General features: G+C 42.1%; 1 protein-coding gene and 1 long non-coding RNA gene across 5 annotated transcripts in view; one reads left to right on the forward strand and one right to left on the reverse strand.

The window, feature by feature from the left end:
* DSCAM (DS cell adhesion molecule) overlaps positions 1-21,210 on the forward strand; it is a 465,664-nt gene that overhangs the window by 126,404 nt on the left and 318,050 nt on the right. The window lies entirely within an intron of this gene.
* LOC135291718 (uncharacterized) lies at positions 2,843-15,455 on the reverse strand. The gene is made up of 3 exons (XR_010354455.1): positions 15,141-15,455; positions 10,477-10,683; positions 2,843-3,280 (listed from the first exon to the last, which is right to left on the reverse strand). It is a non-coding gene; the product is annotated as an uncharacterized LOC135291718 (long non-coding RNA).

The following is a 21,210-nucleotide window of genomic DNA, read 5'->3' on the forward strand; positions in this document are numbered from 1 at the left end:
CTTTTGAGGAATGTAGTAGAGAGCAATGAGCAGGAACAACGTGTGATGAACTGTCCATAACCCCCATTCCCTGTTTCCCTGAGCTGCTGTGAGGGACAAGGTAGAGCAGGGAAGGAGGGAATGGTGGGGGGGAAGGTGTTTTTAAGGGTTTGTTTCACTTTTCATTATCCTGCTCTGATTTTGTTGGTAAAAAGTACAATTAATATCCCAAGGCTGTGTTGCCTGTGATGGTATTTGGTGAGCGACCTCTCTCTCAAGTCCTCATCCCAACTCATGAACTTTTGCTGCATTTTCTCTCCCCTGTCCAGCTGTGGAGGGAAGTGATAGAAAGATTTTGGTAGGTGTGGGACATCCATCCAGGGTCCACCCACTACACCATCCCTCATGGGCAACCACTGATTAATCAAATTGTCCCTCTTTTAATGAGAAGACCCTACATTAAAGACCTCCTTCTCTTTAGGTTTCCTCACTTCCAAGCAGCAAACCCAATCCAAACCAGAGCCCTTGCATGCAGAAAAGCATTTGTTTGCCGAGAATAATTCCTCCCCGGTGTTTATCACATATTTATTTTGTCTCAGCACCATAAAAAGGGGTCTTGTTGCTGACTCAGAAGGAGCTCATTACAGAAAGACTTCACCTTTCAGCTGCAAAGGATGTTTCCTTGAAATGATAATGTAATGAGTGTTAGATCAGCTGTATGTAGCCGTTAGGCGATTCTTTTGATCGGCTGGAAATGCATTTGTTAAAAAGCTACTTTATTGATTTCCTGGCTGTTTTTTTGTACTGTTTGGATCATCTGTACACACACACACACATATCACATTTTTTACCACTTCAAAGCTGTTAATAAATTCACACTACTCAGGAGATTGAGCACGAAATGGAGTGAACTCTTTCCATGGAGAACTCTGTTGTTCCAACTTTGATGGAAGGAGTCTTAGCAGCACGCTGAGCATCTCCTTTAAAATATTTTTAAAACAATCTGCCACAAAGAGAGCAGAGTATGCTAAAGCAAAGGAAAACTGCTCCTGGGTGTATAAACATAGTGAGGGGTTGTGATTAAAGTTTGAGTAAGTCCTGAGGAGAAAATATCTCTGAGCTTGTAGGGGCTCAGTGTAGATCTTCTTCCCTGCTAACCTGCCCACATTTGCATTTCCCACTTCATTGTTTTTATGATGTATTTGCAGTAAAAGTTTAGACACAATGGATGTTAAACTGAAATATGCTTTTACTGCTAGAAGTATGCAAAATATCTCTAGTTAAATCACAGAATCAGAATCATGGAACCATTGAGGTTGGAAAAGATTTCCAAGACCATCAAGTCCAACCTGTGACCTATCTCCACCTTGTCACCCAGCCCACAGCACTGAGTGCCACCTCCAGGCACTCCTTGGGCACTCCAGGGATGGGGACTCCAAATCTCCCTGAGCAGCCCCTTTCAGGGCCTGACCATCTTGTCCAGGAAGAAATGTCCTGGGCTCTGTTGGCCTTGAGTTTCAGAAGTAGGTGAATGTGTTTAAGTGTGTTTTGTTTGATAAAGTTTTAAGATATTTTATCTTTTTATTTTTTTCTTTCATTATGGCCTCAGTTTAGTTTGCTAACCTGTTGATATTCTTTTGGGATCAAAAATCTGGGGAGCTCTTCTTCAATTATTTAGATGAGCCTTGTGACTGGAACTCTTACAGAACTGTTTTAACTTCTGTGTTTCAATTTGTCGCTGATTCTCTGGCTAAGGACACTCATACTTCATTTCCTCCCTCTGAGTAGAGTTACTAACCTGTGTTTCATGCCAAGATGATGCCAGTGTTATCAGGAAATTTTTACACTTCTGTGATGTCTATGAAATAAAATCTACAATTTGCCAATGTGTTTATGAGGCCATTCAAATGATCATGCTGCTTGATTAAGTGCTTGGCTTTGGCTGAGTCCAGGGTACATTATCAAATCACAGGATGCTGTCCTGACATGAGGTTTAAGGTTTTTTTCAGGTGTTTAAATTAAAATGCCCAAAATGGAGCTTTCCAGTCCTGTGAAATTATTGCAGTTATCAGGTATGAAATTATGAAAATGAAATTACTCAAGAGAACTTAAGCATATTTTTGGTATTTTTTGCATAAATGTTCTCATATGTTCAGCATCCAAGGAACCCTAAGCATTAGGAATAGAATAGAAATATTTAGCAGAAACCATTTAAATTTCCATACCTGAGTCCCCTATCTATAAAATAGGGATAATAGACTTCCTTGCCTCTCAAAAGGATTGTGAAAATAAATATATTAAAGATTGCAAAGAACTGGAGTATTATGGTAATTGATACCATATGCCAAACTAAGATAGCTGGGAACAATTTCTGTAGAGGCAGGAGTTTTATTCACAGATTCCCAGAATCATTAATGGAGTAAAGGACCTTTAGAATTCTCCTGGTCCAGCTCCTCACAAGGAGCAGGGCTGGCAAATCTTCCCCTTCTCAATCTGAATGTATGAATAGTAGGTATCTGACCTTGGAAAAGATTGAGGGTCATTAAACAAGTGCTTTTAAAATTTTATTTCATTGGCAAAATTCAAACAAAGCCAGGTAGAAAATAGAACACTCTTTTCAATTCTTGAAAAGGTACAATTTTCAATACAAGACAGAGTTTGATGCTTTGTTTCTTTCATTTGTAAAGTCTTCAATATTAAAGTTTTTAAATTAATGACTTGTAAAATTTATTCAACGTTAAAATTCCTTGTTTATTTATTCTTCAATTTGAGGAAAATCTAGCCTGATGATTGCAATCGCAGAGCATTTTGATGTCAAAAATCAGTATTTGTCATTGGAAGATGAATATATATCACAGAAAAGTTATTGCCAGTTTCCATTCTTTTGTTTATTCTTTTTCCTTTTAAAAACAATTGAGATCTCTTTCTTCTAGGATGCTCCTTTAGTTACCTGGATTTAGATGTATAGATAGAATGAATAAAAGCACTGGTGTTTCTGAGGGCGGGATTTTATTGCTGGACTTGTGGCAGCTTTTTAAGTAGTTGAATTTCTTCTTATAATTCCTCTTTGATCCCAGGAGTTTTATTTCAAACCATTCTCAAACATTTCAGATTAATCTTTTAGACTAGTGGATGACTGAAGCCAGGCAGTCTTTAAAGTTTATCCTCTTGTTGATGATCAAGGTCATTTCTAGGGTCTTTCCCAAGTGGCACTTGGGGACATGTTTTAAGAGTGACCATGGTGGTGCTGGGATGATGGTGGGATAATTGTGTCTCTTCTAATCTTGATGATTCTCTGATTCTGTAAAAACAAAAACAAACAAAAAACCAAACAACTCCCCACACCCCAAAACTAATGTTGAGTTTTAATAACTGCTTTCCTGAATATTTATATTAAACAAGGATTGGTTTTGAAAGAGTTATTCACCCAATGGGTGTACTTTTTAAAAAGGCATGGTAAACCTATGATATTCTGATCAGTTGACCTTTTGTACAGTTTCACTTTTGAGAGACTAAAGTATCATTTTTATAATTTATATTTTTACCCTTTGATCAGCTGTCACTCTCATTTCCCTATATTTCTTTTCAGATCATTGAGTCCTTCAGATATTTAATAGTCTGCAGAGAGCTTCTGCCCATGTTTCTCTCTTTAGCTAAGCCTCATTAAGCATATAAAAATATATTAATATATTCTCACTGTTATTTTGCACATAAAAAGTTGCTTTCTTATGACAGGTGTGTCTGGAGCATTAGTATATGACCCTAAGGTGGGATTAATGCCCCATCTCTCTCTCTCTTGCATGCTCTGGATAATATGCAAACTAGGAAGAATTTTTTCAACCAGTCCTTCAAAGCAGAGGGGTCCATGAGCTTTGGAAATCAACTCATTCAATGTATAATTATTCTGAAGCCAAACAAAACTCATGATCTTGTTCAACTTTTTTTTCTTTTTGTTTGTTTGTGGTGGTGTTTTTCTGTTGGGTTCGGGTTTGTTGTTTGGTTGGGGTTTTTTTAACATTTATACTGCTGTATATCCTCATTTGGTCTCTTCACTGTTTGAACTAAGTGGGGAACGCTGTGCATTTCCCACTGGAAACAAGGATGGTGTAAGGCTGTGTTATCCTGTGTTTGTTAAAACTGCTGTCAATTTTGTTCTGACAACTCAAAATTGCCGTGTGTCTGATCAGGTTACAAACACCAAGGACTGTTTACAAATGTGTCCTGTGGCTCAGAAAAAAAAACCAGAGGGAATGCTAAGTAGATGTTTCAAATGTGTGTGTTAACTGACAGAGAGGGGGAGGGAGGAGAAGTCACCTGCTCTGAGTGATGGATGATGACTGCTAAAGAAGCTGGAAGGTGGCACGTTCAGCAAAGCACCTGCAGCCCCAAAAGGGTCTGGATCTCAAAGGTGGCAAAGCTCTCAATGCTCAAGAAGAGATGAGAAATTAAATAATGGAATCATGGAATGGTTTGGACTGGAAGAGATCTTTCAAGGTGGTCTAGCCCAACCCTGCAATGATCAAGGGCAGCTTCAACCAGATTAGGCTGCTCAAAGTCCCATCCAGCCTGGCCTTGAGTGTTCCAGGGTTGGGGCATCCAGACATCTCTCTGGGCAGCATGTCCCAGTGTTTCGCCACCCTTGTACATTCTTTTTTTAATATCTAGTCTGAATATTTTAGTTTAAAACCATTATCTCATGTCTATCACTACTAGCTCTTCTCTGGACCTGCTCCAACAGGTCCATGTTTATTCTTGGACTGAGGACTCCAGAGGTGGATGCAGTACTTCAGGTGGGATCTCACTAGGGTAGAATAGAGGTGCAGAATCACCTCCCTCAGGGGACTCTTTAAGTCTCTCTAGTGATTTCTTCTGCAATAAAAATGTTTTCTTGATCTACACTAAGTTTTTATTTCCACTTCAAATCTGGGACAGAAGGAATGGCTTTAGTTCTTGAACTCTTCCTGGGTGTATCAAAATCAGTAGTCTACAATCAGCACTGGTGAGATCATGGCTGAAACTGTGTGTCACTCAGTCTCTGTGCTAAAAAGATTGTGGCAAATTAGAGCTCAGATAAAAATGTTAAAGAAAGTTCCCAGATAATCTGACGTCCTGAAAATGCACTTTAATATGAATAAATAAAAGAGCAGCATCTATCTTGTCTATCATAGACAATGCTTAGCCTTCAAGAATGATTTAAACATGAAATAAGTATACACTTAAGGAAAAACTTTGCTAATTTTAAGAAAGTGCAATGAAATCTGGAAACTATGGTCTTGTATATTAGAGTGCTTAAAATTGTTTAATTTTTAGAGTGTCTCCTAGGCAAAAGTAGCCTGGGCTGATATAATTGTTGGAATACATTGGGAAGGGTTGTGGTCACTTCCCTACTCTGTTGTCTCTCTGTCCACTCCTCAGGTAACCTTCTAAAAGGTAAGTTTAGGACAGCTAAGGCTGGTGAAGACAATGCCAAAATTCCTGCGGCAAAGTTCCTGCATGCTGTGATAGCAGAGGTGAGGTTAGATGCTGATAATGTCCATGAGAAACGTTCTTATGTAGGTTAATTGCTCTCTCAAAACAAGGGTAAGAGTGTTTTCTATTCCACCTGGCCTTTTTCCAATTTGCTTAATGTAATCAAAGTTGCATCAGAGTGAGCAGAATGATTGCAGCCAACTTAAATGGTTGTTAGATAGGGCTCAGTGGCCACATCTCCTCTAGTAAATAAAACAGGAGCAGGGAGTGAGGTGGAGTGCCAGGCTGTCCTGTGCTGACTGTGCAAACACTGCCTGGCTCTCACTGGGCTCTTGGGCATCATTTTGGCCAGGGCCAGAGAGATACTACAGCTCAGAGGAGACAGGGCACTTCTCAAGCACAAAGGAGGGACAAGACTGCCCCAGGGATGGGTCCTGTCATCACCCGTGATACCACTCGAAGTACACGAGAAATCCCATTTTTCATTTGTTTCACTGAATCCCATCTGTGGACTCCCAGTCCCTGGAGGTCTCCAAGGCTTTGAGTAGCTTGGTCTAGTGGAAGATGTCCCCTGCAAGATGTCTCTGGAAGATGTCCCTGCACATGGCAGGCATTTTGAACTGGATGGTTCTTAATATCCCTTTTGACCCAAACCATTATATGATTCCACAAGTATCATTTATGACCTAAATGGTAAAATGGAAAAGGGTGACTTAAAAATAAATGAATTCCTGTGTTGTTTTGATAAAAAGCACATTTCTGCTGGTGGGCAGCAGAGCAGCAGTTTGCCTCAAGAGCCTTACCAGCCTGACTGAGTATAAATACTCAGTGTTTGTCCAGTATTGTTCTCACTTTGTTTCCTTGTGGAGCCATTTCTTGCCAGATAAGTAGAGAAAGAATGGAAGTCTAAATAAATATGTCTTTGGGAGAACAACCTGATGACTCAAAGAACTTGCTAGAGCCAGTTTAGTATGTTCTTTGGTTGAGAATTGATATTAATGTCTGTCTGAATATTTTTCCCTCTGTTTGTGCCTTTTTTCCATCTGAACTTGGTCTTCTAGAAATCAACGCTAAATAAAAAAAGGCAAAACAGACCATTTTTGTAAATAGCAGAATTGAGCAGCCTATGGCCAAAGAAGGGCAACAGAGCTGGGAAAGGGTCTGGAAAACATCTCATCCTATGAGGAAGAACTGAGGGAGCTTGGAATGGTTATCTGGAGAAGAGGAGGCTCAGAGGGGACCTCACTGCTCTCCACAACTCCCTGCCAGGAGGGGCAGTGAGATGAGACTTGGCCTCTTCTGCCGTGTCCCAAGTGAAAGGATGAGAGGAAATTACCTTAAATTAAATCAGGGGAGGTTCAGTTTAGGTATTAGAAAGAAATTTTTACTGAAAGAGTGATCAGGCATTGGAATAAGTTGCCCATAGAGTTGGAGTCACCATGTTCAGTGTTTTGGAGGTGTCTGGATGTGGCCCTTGGGGACGTGGCTTTTTGGGGGGATGATGGTGGTGTTGAGGTGACAGTGGAACTGCATGATTCTGAAGGTCTCTTCCAACTTTGATTTTATGGAGCACTGAGCAGTTGAGTTGCTGTCCCTTTTTCAGTCACAAAAGTAACTTAACAAAACACTGCAATTACCTCTCTGATTACTCTTTAAAGACTTATGAGGTATTGTCTAAATTCATGGGATTTGACAAGGGGTGAAGCTGAAATACCTCATTTAAAATGTTTAAAAAAATCCCAGATGAAATAAACTAGAAGTGACTCAGGGAAACTGATACATTTTCACTATTCCATAGAGACTTCTTAGTTGGAGAAGATGGTTTATTAATGAATATGTGAAATCCTGGGACCATTCCTGTTTTACAGACTCAATTTTCACACGTTCTTTTCACACACAAATAAGTCGTAAACTTAGTTTTACCTCTGCCTTTCAAACCCATAGGAAATGCTTACTGAAAAGAAAGAATAGAGCTCAAGGCCAGAAACCTGTCAGTATTATAATGAGGAGATGTTCTGTGCTTCCTAACCCTTTCTGTCTCCAAGGGAATGTTTTCTCCTCCAAGGTGAAATTTTGGAGGGCAAGTGCATGTGCATGTGCACACATAAATGCTAATGACAAAGGCTCAGCACCAAATCCTGTTCTTTCCCCCCACCTACAGCTAAAGCACTCTGGATTCCCAGGCAGAGTCTGCTGCAGTTTGTACTTGCCTGGAAAATGGCCACGTTTCAGAGCTCACTGACCCAGAAATGGGAGAAACAAAATCAATCAGTGAGTCAGTGGCAGCCAATCTGACAGATCCCAGTGCTCTGCTGGCATGGGTGATGTTCTCTGCTTGCAGGTTCAGCCTTAATGATAGCACCAGTGGGGAGAAAAAACTGGAACGAGCATGTTTTATCTTTGCCGACTCTTTCCCCATGTTCTGCAATCACTGGAAACAGATCTGGGTAAACAAAATTCTCAGTGCTCCTTTAAGTGGTTGTGCAACCTTGAAAGCTTTGCTAAAGGAGGACAACCGCCCTTGTGCTTAACACCTTGAAGGATCAGTGAAACTAAGTGGTAGCATCCTCAACATCTTAGTCCTTTCCTTTTTCTTAATTTATAGACGAGGATATGTTTTTGTTTTGCTTTGCTGGGATTATTTTTTGTCATGCAAGTGATTCAGAGGAGTATATTGTACATGTATTTATATAGTATTTATCTAAGAATCAGAGAAGGACTTGGCTTGGAAGGGACCTTTAAAATAACCTTGTTCCACTTCCCTGCCATGGGTGAGGTCACCTTCCACTGTCCCAGGCTGCTCCAAGCCCAGTCCAACCTGGCCTTGGACACTTCCAGGGATGGTGCAGCTCCATCTTCTCTGGGAAACTGGTTCTAATGCCTCAGCATCCCCACAGGAAAGACTTTTTTCCTAATACCTAATCTAACCCTATTTCCTCTCAGTTTGAAGCCATTCCCCCTTGTTTTATCACTCCAGGCCCTTGTAAATTGTCTCTCTTCATCTGTCTTCATGGTTCCTTCAGGCACTGAAGGGCCACAATGAGGTCATCCCAAAGCCTTTTCCATTCTGAACAATGCCAGCTGTGCCAGCCTTTCCTGCCAGCAGAGCTGCTCCATCCCTCTGCTCATCCTGGAGCCTCCCCTGGGCTCTCTCCAGCAGCTCCTCCCTGTGCTGTTATCTGAGATTCACAGAGTGGGAAGGCTCCCACACCATGTACCTGGGCAGCTTTTTGAGAAGGTTCCTGTTAGAATTAGCCTGAGCAATACAATTTCATGCACCTGTACATCAAAGGATGACCAAGAGGTCATCATTTGTACCAGGGAAGTTGAGGAACTGCAAGTAGTTAAATTGTGTTGCCAAATGAAACCATTAAATGCCAGAAAGAGAAAATACCTTTCTAAAAAGTCAGATGGGTGTTTTGATGCAGATAAATGTCATCCCTAGATTCCTGAGGAAAATGCTATTGGTGTGTTGAGTGTGAGACTGGGATATATGACATATAAACATCATGCACTTGTGTATGAACTTTATCTCCATGTCATTTTCCTTTCTTTCTATCTCTTTACTCTCACTGTTTGCTTCCAGGACTGAATGAAAAGTTACCCTGCTCTGATACATGATATATGTACTTCTCACATCTTCTTGATTTCTTTCCTCAGTTTTATTTTCCTACAGTAAATTATGAGGAACTATATGTTTTCACCTAAGTTGAGTAGATGTTCACACAAGATAAAGAAACAACTGATTAACTTTGCAGTTTCAGTGTAAAACTATTTCTGACTCAACTGTTTTGAAAATGGAATAGTTCCTCTTTCTCCATTTCCCTAACTTGAAAATGTTGACTCTTTGAAGAGATGAATACACTTCTATTTGGATATTTCAGCTTTGGGGGAAAAATTAACTGAATTGCATGCCAATGTAAATGTTTTCATATGAAAAAGGGTGTGTGCATGTGCAGGGAAAATGCATTAAAGTGACAGTAGGTGGCTGAATGCATCAAAAAGAATCAGATTTGACGTACACTGAATTGCAACAGCAGTATGTTAACTTTTTATATTGTGACTGGAAGGGGAAGAGATCTATCAGTATGCAAACTGACTTCATGCTAAACCAAGAATCTCCTAGTAAGCAAAATTAAAGTGTGTATGAGGCTTGTAGTCCAATTCAGGTTCAAAGGGTTACTTTGAAGTGATGTGTGTTGTATCAGCAGAAATTGTCGGGTGAGCATTGAGCAAACATCTGCTGGTACTCAGGAAAGGTGGGATTTGCTGGTCTGTTTTATGAAAAAGCAAATTAAGAGCAACTTTTGACAAGATAACCAGATACTGTTTAAAAAATAGCAATATATCTAGAGAATAAGGTAACTGGAGGGTGTTGGGAGGAGGAGCAGGCTTGGGATGAGCAGCACTTCAGCTCATGTGACAAAAGTAGCTCTGGGTTCACAGAGTGCTGAATAAACTGGCTGTGGTCACTCAGCCACATGGGAAATTCTGTGTACAGGGGCTTCCTGAGCAGGGAATGTGGAGATGGAATCAGGGAAGGGATGGAGCAGACTGTACATCAAAGGAAGCTGCAGCAGAAATAAGCATGGGAGCTTCTGCACTGCACTGCCCACCTCTGCAATCACAAAGAAGAAACAGAAATCAAAATGTCCTTTGGGGCTTTTCTGGACTTGCTGATGCTAAAAGACAGAGATGGTGTAGCCTTCCAGAGTCTGAATGTTTCTATTCTGAGGGTGGCAGGGGAGCATTTCCTCTCAGCTTAGCACTGAGGAAAGCTGGGAGATGTTACTGTGCTGGCAACTGACTGGCCACAGGAAATATAGCCCACAGCCAGACACCATAACTCTGTTTAACTCTGGGATGTTATTTTTGGGCCTGTCATGGTATCTGTCTCTTCTTGTTCTTTACCATACCTAATGATAGGAAAATGGCTGCAGGGTGCCCTGCTTGCATGTTTTTCAGTGTCAGTGCAGTGCTCCCTGTGCTCTGGAAGCCTCTCTGTGCCCACAAGAGGATGTTACTCACCTGTGGTTTATTTTGCAGACACAGGTGAGGGCTGCAAAATGTGGGTGGCATCAATTTGATATCGCTCCTTCAGCTGGCCTTCATTCTGGCTTCAGAATTCACTTTGTGTAGAGAAAGGAGGACAGATGCTTCCAGCTGTGACTTTTAGAATCTGCCTCTCACAGTGCTCAGGATTCTGAGGGAAAGGAGCTTTCTGCTGCCTCAGTTCTAGGACAGAGCAGAGTTGTTACACCATTTAATTCATTTTTATGCAGTCAGGAATGCCTGTCTTCCCAGGCAATAACAATTTGTTTTTATGGCATCTGCTTTGGGAGGCAGCCAGATTACTTTCCTATTGCCAGCTTGGAATCCCTGCCTTAGTGTGCAGTACATTCAAGTATCAGGTTTGGTTTTTGGCTTTTTTTTTTCTTTCTTTCTTAAAAAAAGTACAACACCCTCCCCACAAAAAACAAAACAAAACAAAACAAAACAAAACAAAACAAAACAAAAAAAACCCAAAAAACCAAAAAAAACCAAAACCACAAAAAACCAAAACAAAAAAAACCACCACCACCACCACCGAAACCAATCCAAACCAAACAACAACAACAACAACAACAACAACAACAACAACAACCCACAAAAAACCCCCCAAAACAAACAACAAAGAAAAAGCAAACGAACAGTAAAGTATCCTGAGGTAATAATCAATTTGCAAACCACAAAATTTTTAGCAGCTAGTAAAGTGCACCACCTTCTAGTTATTTCTGGTGTGGATCTGTGTTCACTAAAAAAATGCCACAGCTCTGCTAAGACTGATAAGCTCCTTCCCTGCTATGTATTTCTTTTTGGAAATGGTTCTCTGCCTCCTGGGTACAGGATCTGAGGATCTGGACTTGTGTCTACAATAATTGCACCAAGCAGCCACTCAGTGTGTGGATTTAGCAGTGGCAACACAGGTTAAATACAACCTGAGTTGGATGGTTTAATCATTTTTCATATTACCTGCTCCTGCATTTTAAATGCCACTGACAATGCAGAATATTATCTCTATCATTCGATGGATAGAGTTGCTCAAAATGATGCTTTGTGATCCAAGTAAAACTGACAAGAGCATTACAAAGTACAAGTAGAAAATAAACCTTCACTGACCACAAATTAGGTGTGAGTTGTATACAATTTGAGGAAGGGAGTCTTCTCTCTTGTTGCAAATGGTTTGCACATTCCAAATTCTTTCTTTTGCCTAATGAAAAATGCCTCATGCCTCATCAAACATGCTTTATGTCTGAGATCAGTGCACATTTAACCAAGAGTTAATTAAGTTAACAGGGTTTAGAAATGAACATAATGCACAGTTTGGAATTTCCATTCTGGCATGATTTGCATTTGGCTGAAACACCGTGTAATTGGCAAAGCCCCACGAAGGTGTGTTGCTCTTTTCATGTTCTAAATGAATGTTAACTATGCTCGGGGCTTTGGATGACTTAATTGGTTAATTTTTTCTGGACATGCCTAGAATGTGGGTGTGTCCAAAGCTAAAAACAATCCAGCTGTGGAGGCAGTCAAAGGAAGAAGAAAGGAGGTTACTGGGTGTCATGGTTTGACCCTGGCACAATGCCAGGGCCCCCATGAAGGGTATATTTTCAAAATGGTGGCTGTGAGATGTGACCCGGGAACAGAACAAAGCAGGCTCTCATTCGGGGATGGAGGGAAAAAAAAACATAACACTTTATTTATTACAAATCTAGAAAGGAACACATACTAAACTAAGAATGAAAACCTTCCAGATACCTTCCTCCTCCCCCTCCCTTTTCTCCACAGATTCACCACCCCTCAAATTATCAACCCTCAAATCCATCAGGGAGAGAGGAGTCCCCCCTTGCCTCATGGGCCTCCCCCGGAAGCACAATTAAAACCTCCTGTGCTTCCGTGTCATCCATGGCCCCACCCAAAGAACATCGGCCCTCGTGACTTCTCCCCCCCATGTCCAGTGCTCTCACCACTGGACACGGGCCAGGACTGCCTTTAGGGCTCCCTGTTTAAAGATGCTCCACCCACTTCCAGAAACAGCAGTCTCTCAACTCTTGGGACACCAGTCCCCCCCAGATTTCACCCCCTGGGGCCGAGGGGCCTCATGAACAGAGATCTTCCTCTCCGTGGAGACAGAGGGCATCCCACACCCCCTTCAGCCGTCTCTGTTCACGCCGCTGCTTCACTCTTGACTCCCGGGTGTTGCCTCCCCCTAAATACAGTCTCTGGGTCACAGGGAAAAAAAAAACACGGGTCTGTCCATGGCTATACAAGAAAGAGTCCAGCCCAAGAGGCCACTCCATCATCTCTTCCACTCAGGATTCTTCTCTCTTCCAGCTTTCCTCACGCTTGCCCATCTCTCATCTCTCTCTCACCTCATCCTGATTCAGGAGGATTCAGTATTTGTAAGGTTTCTATTAGTCTACAAAGGGGTTAAAATCTTCAACTCTGCCTGCCCAAGGACTCCCACATCTGCCGGGCACCTTCTCTCGCCGCATCCCCCGCTTCTGGCCGGCTGAGTTGCCAGCACAATCTCTGTCCCTCTCTCCGGGGGGGGCTGCCCAGACATCTCAAGTCTCATCAATCCCTGCATGTTCTCCTCCACCTCTGCACCTTTTGGGGCTCCCGGCCTCCTCCCTGTCATGGCCTCCCCCACCCAGGCGCAGCTGGGCAGGGGAGAGGCCAGACTCTACTCACCAACGCCGGATTCCCAAAGAGGAAGTTCTCTGGGAATCTCCTGCTTTTAACCCCCGTGTGTTCTCAGAGGCGTATCCAAACCCTTAGTGGCCACCTTAAATGCCAATTTTGAATTTGGCCCCTGATTGGCCCGACTTAGACCTTTCCAAAAACACATTTCCGGGCCAAACCACGACACTGGGTTAAAAGCAGTTTGGGGAAAGAAGGCAGGGAAGAGATGCTGCATCTGTGAGCATTGAGTTGCAGAGGAAACAGTGGGAAACCAAACCCACACAGACTAAGCATTGAAACTGCCTCGTTTTGCCAGGGGCCAAATGATGCACTCTGATTTACTTATTAAGTGGAGGCTTTAACTTGCCTTTGAATCGTTAAATAGACAAATAGTGCTGGAAAAAAACCAAAGTTTGATATTTCAGATAATTCTCTTTTCAGTGCTTGCCATGCTCCACCATCTTTCAGCAAACAAACCAAAAGTGAATAAAGAAATGGCGATGCCCTGCCACGAGCTCTGCTGTTAGAAATAACGGGAACACAGCATGGGATAGCGACTGTGCTTCTGGGAGTCCTGAGGAAGGCTCAGAAGGGCCAGGCTGCCTAAGGGAGCAGAGGACATGTGAGTCTGGTCCCCGAGCAGGGAGCAGCACTGAGCAGTGGAGTTAATGTCACTCTCTGCCTGTAATGTACATCAGGGATCCCCAGCTCAACAGAGCACTTGGTAAAAAAAAAAATCCAGGCTGTCAGGACAGGTTCCAGTTTCCACATCCTACCAATGTGGATGTCTGCTTCCATAATTTCCTCCTGCAGCAATGCCCTTCTAGCAAGGTCCTGACCTGCTGTCCTTCCCAGGAGCTGTCTTCTCTCACCCAGTTCAGAACTGTGCCAGTTTATTTAGGAAAAGGAGAGATCCAGCTTTCTTCTGGGGCTTTCTGCTCTAGAGCTGGTTTTGTTTACCTGTGTACACTTTGGCCAGCTCACCTTGCAGCCAGCCAAGGGTGTTCTGGCCTCTTCTCCCAGGGAGCAAGGGACAGGACAAAGGGAAATGCCATCAATCTGCACCAGGTGAGGTTCAGGTTGGAAATCAGGAGGAATTTCTTCATGGAGATGGTCAAAGGCATTGGAAGGGTCTTCCCAGAGAGGTTTGGAGACCCCATCCCTGGAGGTGTCCAAGGAAGGCCTGGACATGGCACTCAGTGCTCTGGGGACAAGGTGGGCATTGGGCACAGCTTGGACTCGATGATTTTGAAGGTCCTTTCCAACCTGATGATTGTGGGATTTTGTGAGCCAAACAGCAGCTGTGCCCTTTCCAGATGGGCCGCAGGTGTCCTGCAAGGGTGTCACAGTCTGTGAAGGAGACTCTCCATCCCTGGAGAGGAAAACCTGGCATGGGGGATGTCCCATGCTCTTATCAGGCTGAGTGAGCTGTTTTGTAAATCTCAGTGTTGGCATAGGCAGGAGTGAGCACATCGTGCCACTGGGCTACATGTGTGGTTATATTTAGTTTTTTGGGTGTCTAAGAGCAATTTAAAGGATTTTCCTTAGCATACAGGCTTGCAAAGCTTGGGAAAAAAAAAAACAACAAAACAACAAAAAACCAATCTAAGGAACAAATTCTACATCCGTAGTTTACACACCCGTAGTTTAAGGCGCAGAAACGCTATTTCGGTGCTGTGTAATTTGTTGTTTATCACTTTGCATTTCTCATTGGCCTTTTTATTTCTGGTTTCTTTGTGTTTACGGTCTCCCAGCCTCATTAACTGTGCAGTGCCATCCTGCCTGGCTGCTGGTGACAGGCTGTCAGAGCGCTGCACATCTCCCCACTGCAGAGCCCCGCCAGTGACAAACACTGACTCATCGCCTGGCCCAGAGCCACCACTGGGAAAAACCACAAACCCGACCTCTGAGAGTACCCCAAACTCCTTCAGCTCCTGCCCTCCCCTGGGTCTGTCTCTTGCACTCACCCCTGCTCCCACAGCTGCTGTTCCCGACGTGACTGAGCCGTGTTCCCTGGGCTGCAGCGGGTGCCGTGCTCCGGCGCCATCGGGAGATGCCGAGGCCTTGTTGTGGCCCACACAACAGAGCAGCCATTCACGGATGTTAATTTTTTCTTTCTTTTTCCTTTCCCCCCACTTGTACTTAATCTCTCTCGCCACATAGCTGTTGATGCCTGTTTGGGCTACCTAAAAACAGAGGACAGACAAAATTAAGGGAATAAAAAGTGGTTATATTTATTGGAGGGCCTTCAGGTACATTAAGGGCAGATGGAGCCGTCCCAAGGGCTACACTCAAAATGGATGATGGGTTGCAGGTTTTCACACTTTTATAAGTTTGGTCCATTTGCATATTGGGGGTTAATCTTTCAATTACAGCTTCAGGTAATGAAATCATTTACCCTAAGTTTGCTGCCCCCCAACTCAGTTTTGTTTCCATTTCTGGGGGCCTGAGGCAGTGAGGTGTCCTTGATCCCCAGGCCTGGAGAGGAATTGTTTTGTCTAACAAAAATGGGAAAGCAGCAGCTCACACTGTATGGAGTTTAGAGTTATACACTGAAGAATTGCAGGATTACAAATATATGAAAAATAGAAAAGTTAAAATCCTGAAGCATCACTATGATACCATGGTTCCCAGCTGGGCACTGGGAGAATGCTGGAGGAGCTGTGAATTTTGCACATCCCTGGGAAGGGTTACAGACAGGGACATTACTGGTGCAGCTCAGAGCAGCTGGAAATAAAATCTGAAAGCTTCATTGCATTCAGTGCCTTAAAAAAATAAATAAATCAGTTGTGTGCTTATTTCTTTGCTGAAAGGCTTGGATGGTGGTCACAGAACAGTGGAAAACACTACATCAAGTTGATGGGAAGAACCTAGAGGAGGTGAGTGGTGTCACTTGCCAGGGGAACTAATTTTATTTTCCAGAGAGGGAGGAAAAAGGAAGGTCATGCAGTACGAAGCTGGGCAGAAGCTGAAATTGCATTTTGCCACTTAATTAACAAGCAGCCAATCTATAGCCTCTAGCTGTCCTGCAGCCCCATAATTGGGAGCTGAACCCATTTTCTCCAACCCTCAAAGCTCCCCACACATGACATGAGGTATCAGAGTGTGTGACAGATCACCAGTGTAGGACACCTGTGCTATCGTGTGTGCCACCCCTTGCTGATCAGTTTAATTTCCTGATTAATTATTGATAGGTTCTGAGGCCTCCATTGCTTTTATTTTTAAAATTTAATTTTAATTAATGATTGGAGGAATGCAATTTGAAAAAAAAAAAAAAAGAGGGATAAAAGAGCTTTCCTTAATTAAGCCTGTTATTTGGTTTGTTTTTTTTTTTTTTTCCTGGAAAATATTTGAATGAATATTTTAGAGGACTTCATTAAAAAAAAAAAAAAGAAGAAAGAAACCCACAAAACATCAGTCTCATGAAATGAAGAAAATGGAAAAAATGCTGATGAAAAACACTAAGAAAGAGAGGGCAGATGAATCTGGGGGAAGAGCATTTCAACAAATGGATTCCTGCTCTGCTTCCTAACCTGCATCTGCAGGCAACACTGACTGGAGAAATGAGATGACAGCTTCTCCCTCCCCCCTCCGACTGTGCCCCTGAGGACTGGAAGATGTTTAATTTGATATGCTTTTGAGTCCTCCCCCCACCATCTCCAATCTCCAGGGGTATTTTATCACTCAACACTGTTAAAATTTAGATGTTGTTATCCCACTACCTCAGCTGAGTTTGTGCTTCAGGTTTTTTTTTTTCCCTTCATCAAAAAGTAAAGCAAGTGGAGTATCCAAAATATGCACAAACCTAAGTTTTTAAGAGCAAGCTATAAGCAAATCTAGGTTTCAGGAAGCAAAGGCTTCTGCAGCTCCAGGTTCTGCTTTTCCATGGATCAGTGGGTTAACTAAAGCCTATGAGAAGGCTCTCGGTGGTGTGATGGTTGTGACAGGTATTAGATTGGAGGGAAAAATAGACAAAAAGAACTATCATTCAAAATGACACTAGGTTGGTGCTTACAAAAGGGAAGAAAAATCCTGAGCTTAGGCAGAAAATGTTACTCCTGGTTTACTACAGCTAGAGGTTTGCCATTATCAGTGGGCAATAATTAATCAGATGCTCAGCTTTTTCTTCTCAAGTTTGTTTATTCATATAATTAAAAAAAAATAAATTTTCCTCTCCTGAAGGAGAAAAAAAAAGAGCTAAAATTAAACCTAACAGCCTCTTTGAGTGATCACAGACACCTGATGTTTGTAATTTTTCAGGACTATGGGAAAGACCATGAGAGTCAATGTATGGACACCCTTAATATTCTTTGATGAGCCAATATTTGGGTGGCCATTTCATTACAGAAGGAGCTGACAGTAGACAGGTGAATGATGTTTTGTAAAAATCAGCTTTGTGAAGCTGCCAAAAGCAGCCCTGGTTGTGAAAAGCTGGCAGAAATGGCCCTTGCAGCAATTAAGACTTGCGATGCTGCTGCACCCTGATAGGAAAGGGAGGAAGCAGCTCCCTGGACCCAAGACCTGCATGAAGGTGTCTTTATTGTGTGGTTTTCAGCTGTGGAATATTGCCAGGAGTTTGTTTTTGGGGTTTTTTAACATTAAATAAAAGGGAGGGTGGAGGGGAATTGTACAGGAGAGGGAGTAGCAACACCTTGTCCTGTGAGGTACCTGTGTGTTTAGTTCCACTCTTGGTGTTGTAATTTCATAATTTCAAGTGTCAGTATTCTGGGGATTTTTGTTTTGTTGATGATGCCTTGCTGACTCCCATAAAACCATGAGAGAAATCTGGAGAGAGTGAGCTCAGGAGGAGCCCTGGATCAGCATTTTACGGGTGCTCTTTTGTGGGGACAGGTTATCTATGATGCTGTGGCAAAGCTCATGTATCACCGCCATCCTTCCTGTTTGGATTTAGCACCTCCAGGAATCCCATAAATAGTCATATGGCCCAACTCCTCTTCATGAAATACAAACTGAGACTCAGGTTAGCATTTCACAATTTCATCATTGCTGGTTTCTGTATTATCTACAACAATGCAGCCTGGTTTCCCAGCTCTGCTGCAATCTCTGAAATGCCACTGCCTGAGTTTATACTCATCTTTCATTTTCAGGGCTGTGCTCACGGGCTAGAAAATAATTAAATAATAAAGCTGTAGATTTAGATGCAGCATTGCTGTAGGGGAAAGATTAGCAGAAAATTCTGCGAGTGTGGGGTCAGAACAGACAAGGTTTGGAGCCTATGCCAAATTTTGGGGAAGCATAGAGGTATAGGAAGATATTTATCCTCTAGAGACTGAAAGGAACTCCTTAATTTGTCTTCCAAACTTCTTTTAGAGGTTGAATCTAGGTGGGTGCACAGGCTTATTTCTTATTTAGAGCTCAAATGTTAATTTTTAGTTGAATCCAAAGGTTCTTTTGGAAACACATAGAGTGCAAGCTGCAAGCAGCCACAGTGCTGAGGGGACTGCAGAGAGGAAAATCTGTGTTCGAATTCCTCTGGCTGAGACACTGCTCACTGTGAGCTGCTTCAGGTTTTTTCTCTTTTCCCTGGAACATTGTAATAAGAAGCCTCTCTCCTTTTTTATAAGATTGGGTTGCAAATGGATTAGTTTGAAGAACTCGGAATAAATGAGATCTGCAAAGGTTCCTCCTTCCTCTTAGGGTTAATCTCCCCCCCTTCCACTTTCATTTTCATGCTGCAATATCAACAAAGACTTGACTACACCAAAATCAAAGCAGCTGGGGAGGGGCAATAGAGGAAAGCAAACAGAAGGTCAGTCATTGTGTTTATTCCTGCACATATTTGCTTATTTTTTCCTCCCTTTATGCTTCCTTTATATGATTTTTAGCAGTTTCCATCAGGTGGGTACATTATCTGATGCAGTGTCATTACATTGTAGAGATTGCAGCACTTCTGCAGTTTCCTGGATGTCATTCTGCCAGATATGTGAGCCTACAGCAGTTTGCATTTGTTACCCTTTCTGGTATTCTCAAAATATCTCCCAGTATTCATGTACAGATATGAAAGATTGCTTCCCATAGAGATGAATTGAACCAGCTTGTCATACCTATAAAAATCAATGTATTTTTGGAAAGGGTAGACATATGAGGAATAAACCAGAATCCAGATATTCTCAGCATTTTATAGTGCTGTCAAAACTCTGAATTATTGCGACAGAAGTCATGGATCTTAAAATGAACATTTTCAGTATAGTCTCCATTTTGGTGGAGGGAATCTCCAATTAGGAAGGCTGGGATTTGTGATTCCACTGGTAATGTCTACATTTCATATACAACTTGTGCTATGTGTCTTGTTCCATGACATCTGCCTGTGATTAATCACTGCTTTTCTCATGACTCAGAAAGAAATACAAATGTCTGAGAAATAAAAGATTTTTTTTCTCTACCCTTCTCCTTTCTCTTTAGGTCTTCACAGAATACATATGTCTGCATTTTTTTTTTCCCCTGAGCTGTGTTTTCTATTCCTTATGCTGTTTTATACAGTGGTAGTGAATGCACAAATGCTGCAAAGCACCTGGGGAAAAATCCTCACCTGCAGCATGCTCAGCTCTTGCACCCTGCCTGGCATAAAACTAGAAGCAAGCTGAGGCAGAGAAAATAAAGAAAATCATGTCTTTCACAGGAGAAGGCAGTTTGCTGCAACAGATCTATCTCATTAGTGCTGTGATGACATTAGATGCCAGGATATTCCACTTTAACTAGATCATAAATTTGACTTTGCATAAAGGATCCATCATCAGTGATGTCTGTGTTCCAGTAGCTTCTTTATGGTTTGCAACCTCAACTTGGGCCTCCTCCCAAGACAGGTTTTATCCAGAAATGGGAACTTGGTGCTCTTGTAAATTAGGACTGGAGTGCAAAGCTGGATTCTTGTTGCCTTCCTCCTGTTGACAAATGTTCTTTCTTTTAATCTAGCTAGCTGACAAGGAAATGAATTAAACATTAGCTGGATTGGTGAACTAAGTGTTGAAATCCTTTCCTTGTGAAAGGAAAAAGCATTTCACCTGGCAGGTGTTTAACAGCCATTTAGTAGGTCAAGACTGAAGGAAAATGGGATAATTTTGTTTTATTAAAAATGGAAGAAACCAGCAACATTTTTCTTGAACATATTTTCTGTAGCAATTGCTTTCCTAATGAAAATATCATTCTCCAACTGCAGCAATCACAAATGTCATTTTGCACACTTTGGGGGAAAAAGCAGACAGGCAGAGACAGAAGAATAAGTAGTGGAAGTAATTAATCAATTTAAGGAGAAGTGATATGGCAAACTGCTGCATACTGGTAGCTACAAAGCTGTTAATAAAATTCTTGAGTATTTATCAGAATTTTATGTTATTAAGCAAGTCCCATGGTAACACTACTGTTTTAACTGCACACCTGCTTGTATAGCTCCTTCCCAGGGTGGAAGTGAGGTTTGTGGTGGGGATTTGCCTCTTGAGTGGCATCTCAACACTTCTAAAAATCAAAAATATGAGTAATTTCAGCTGACGGATGCTATAAGGTGCCCACTTCACAAGCTAGGCAAATACAGCATAAATATAAGTAAAGCATATATGGCATTACCCTCACCAAGCCAAACTGATCTTCATTAAAAATTTCCTGTACATATGGGATATTTTTTTACTGCTGTAAAAATTCTGTCATTAATTTTATTTTTTTTTATATCTTTGTGCAAAAGTGTGCTGAAAGGCAGAATTGAAATGGCGAGGTTAGGAAGAGTAAGCTGAAGATGCCAAGGTCTCAGTTAATACAAAATCCTTTACTTTTCCTATAAGCACAGCTGGATAATTTTAGGATCATAGATACAGCATTAAAAAAATAATACAACTGCAGTGGCCACTTTCACAGTAATGAGTTCAGAGCTCCTTTTTTAATCTGTGGGATGCTTTACTGGGGAGTTCCTCACTGTACTTGCCTGCTCACAGTTCAGTGGGGCTCTTTTTGGGTTTGTTTTGTTCTCTCCTCACTTTGGCAGGTTTGATTTTTCCAGCTTGTGCCAGCCCTTCTGATCCAGGAAAT

The sequence above is a fragment of the Passer domesticus genome, chromosome 2, assembly GCF_036417665.1.
Source record: "Passer domesticus isolate bPasDom1 chromosome 2, bPasDom1.hap1, whole genome shotgun sequence".
NCBI lineage: Eukaryota > Metazoa > Chordata > Aves > Passeriformes > Passeridae > Passer > Passer domesticus.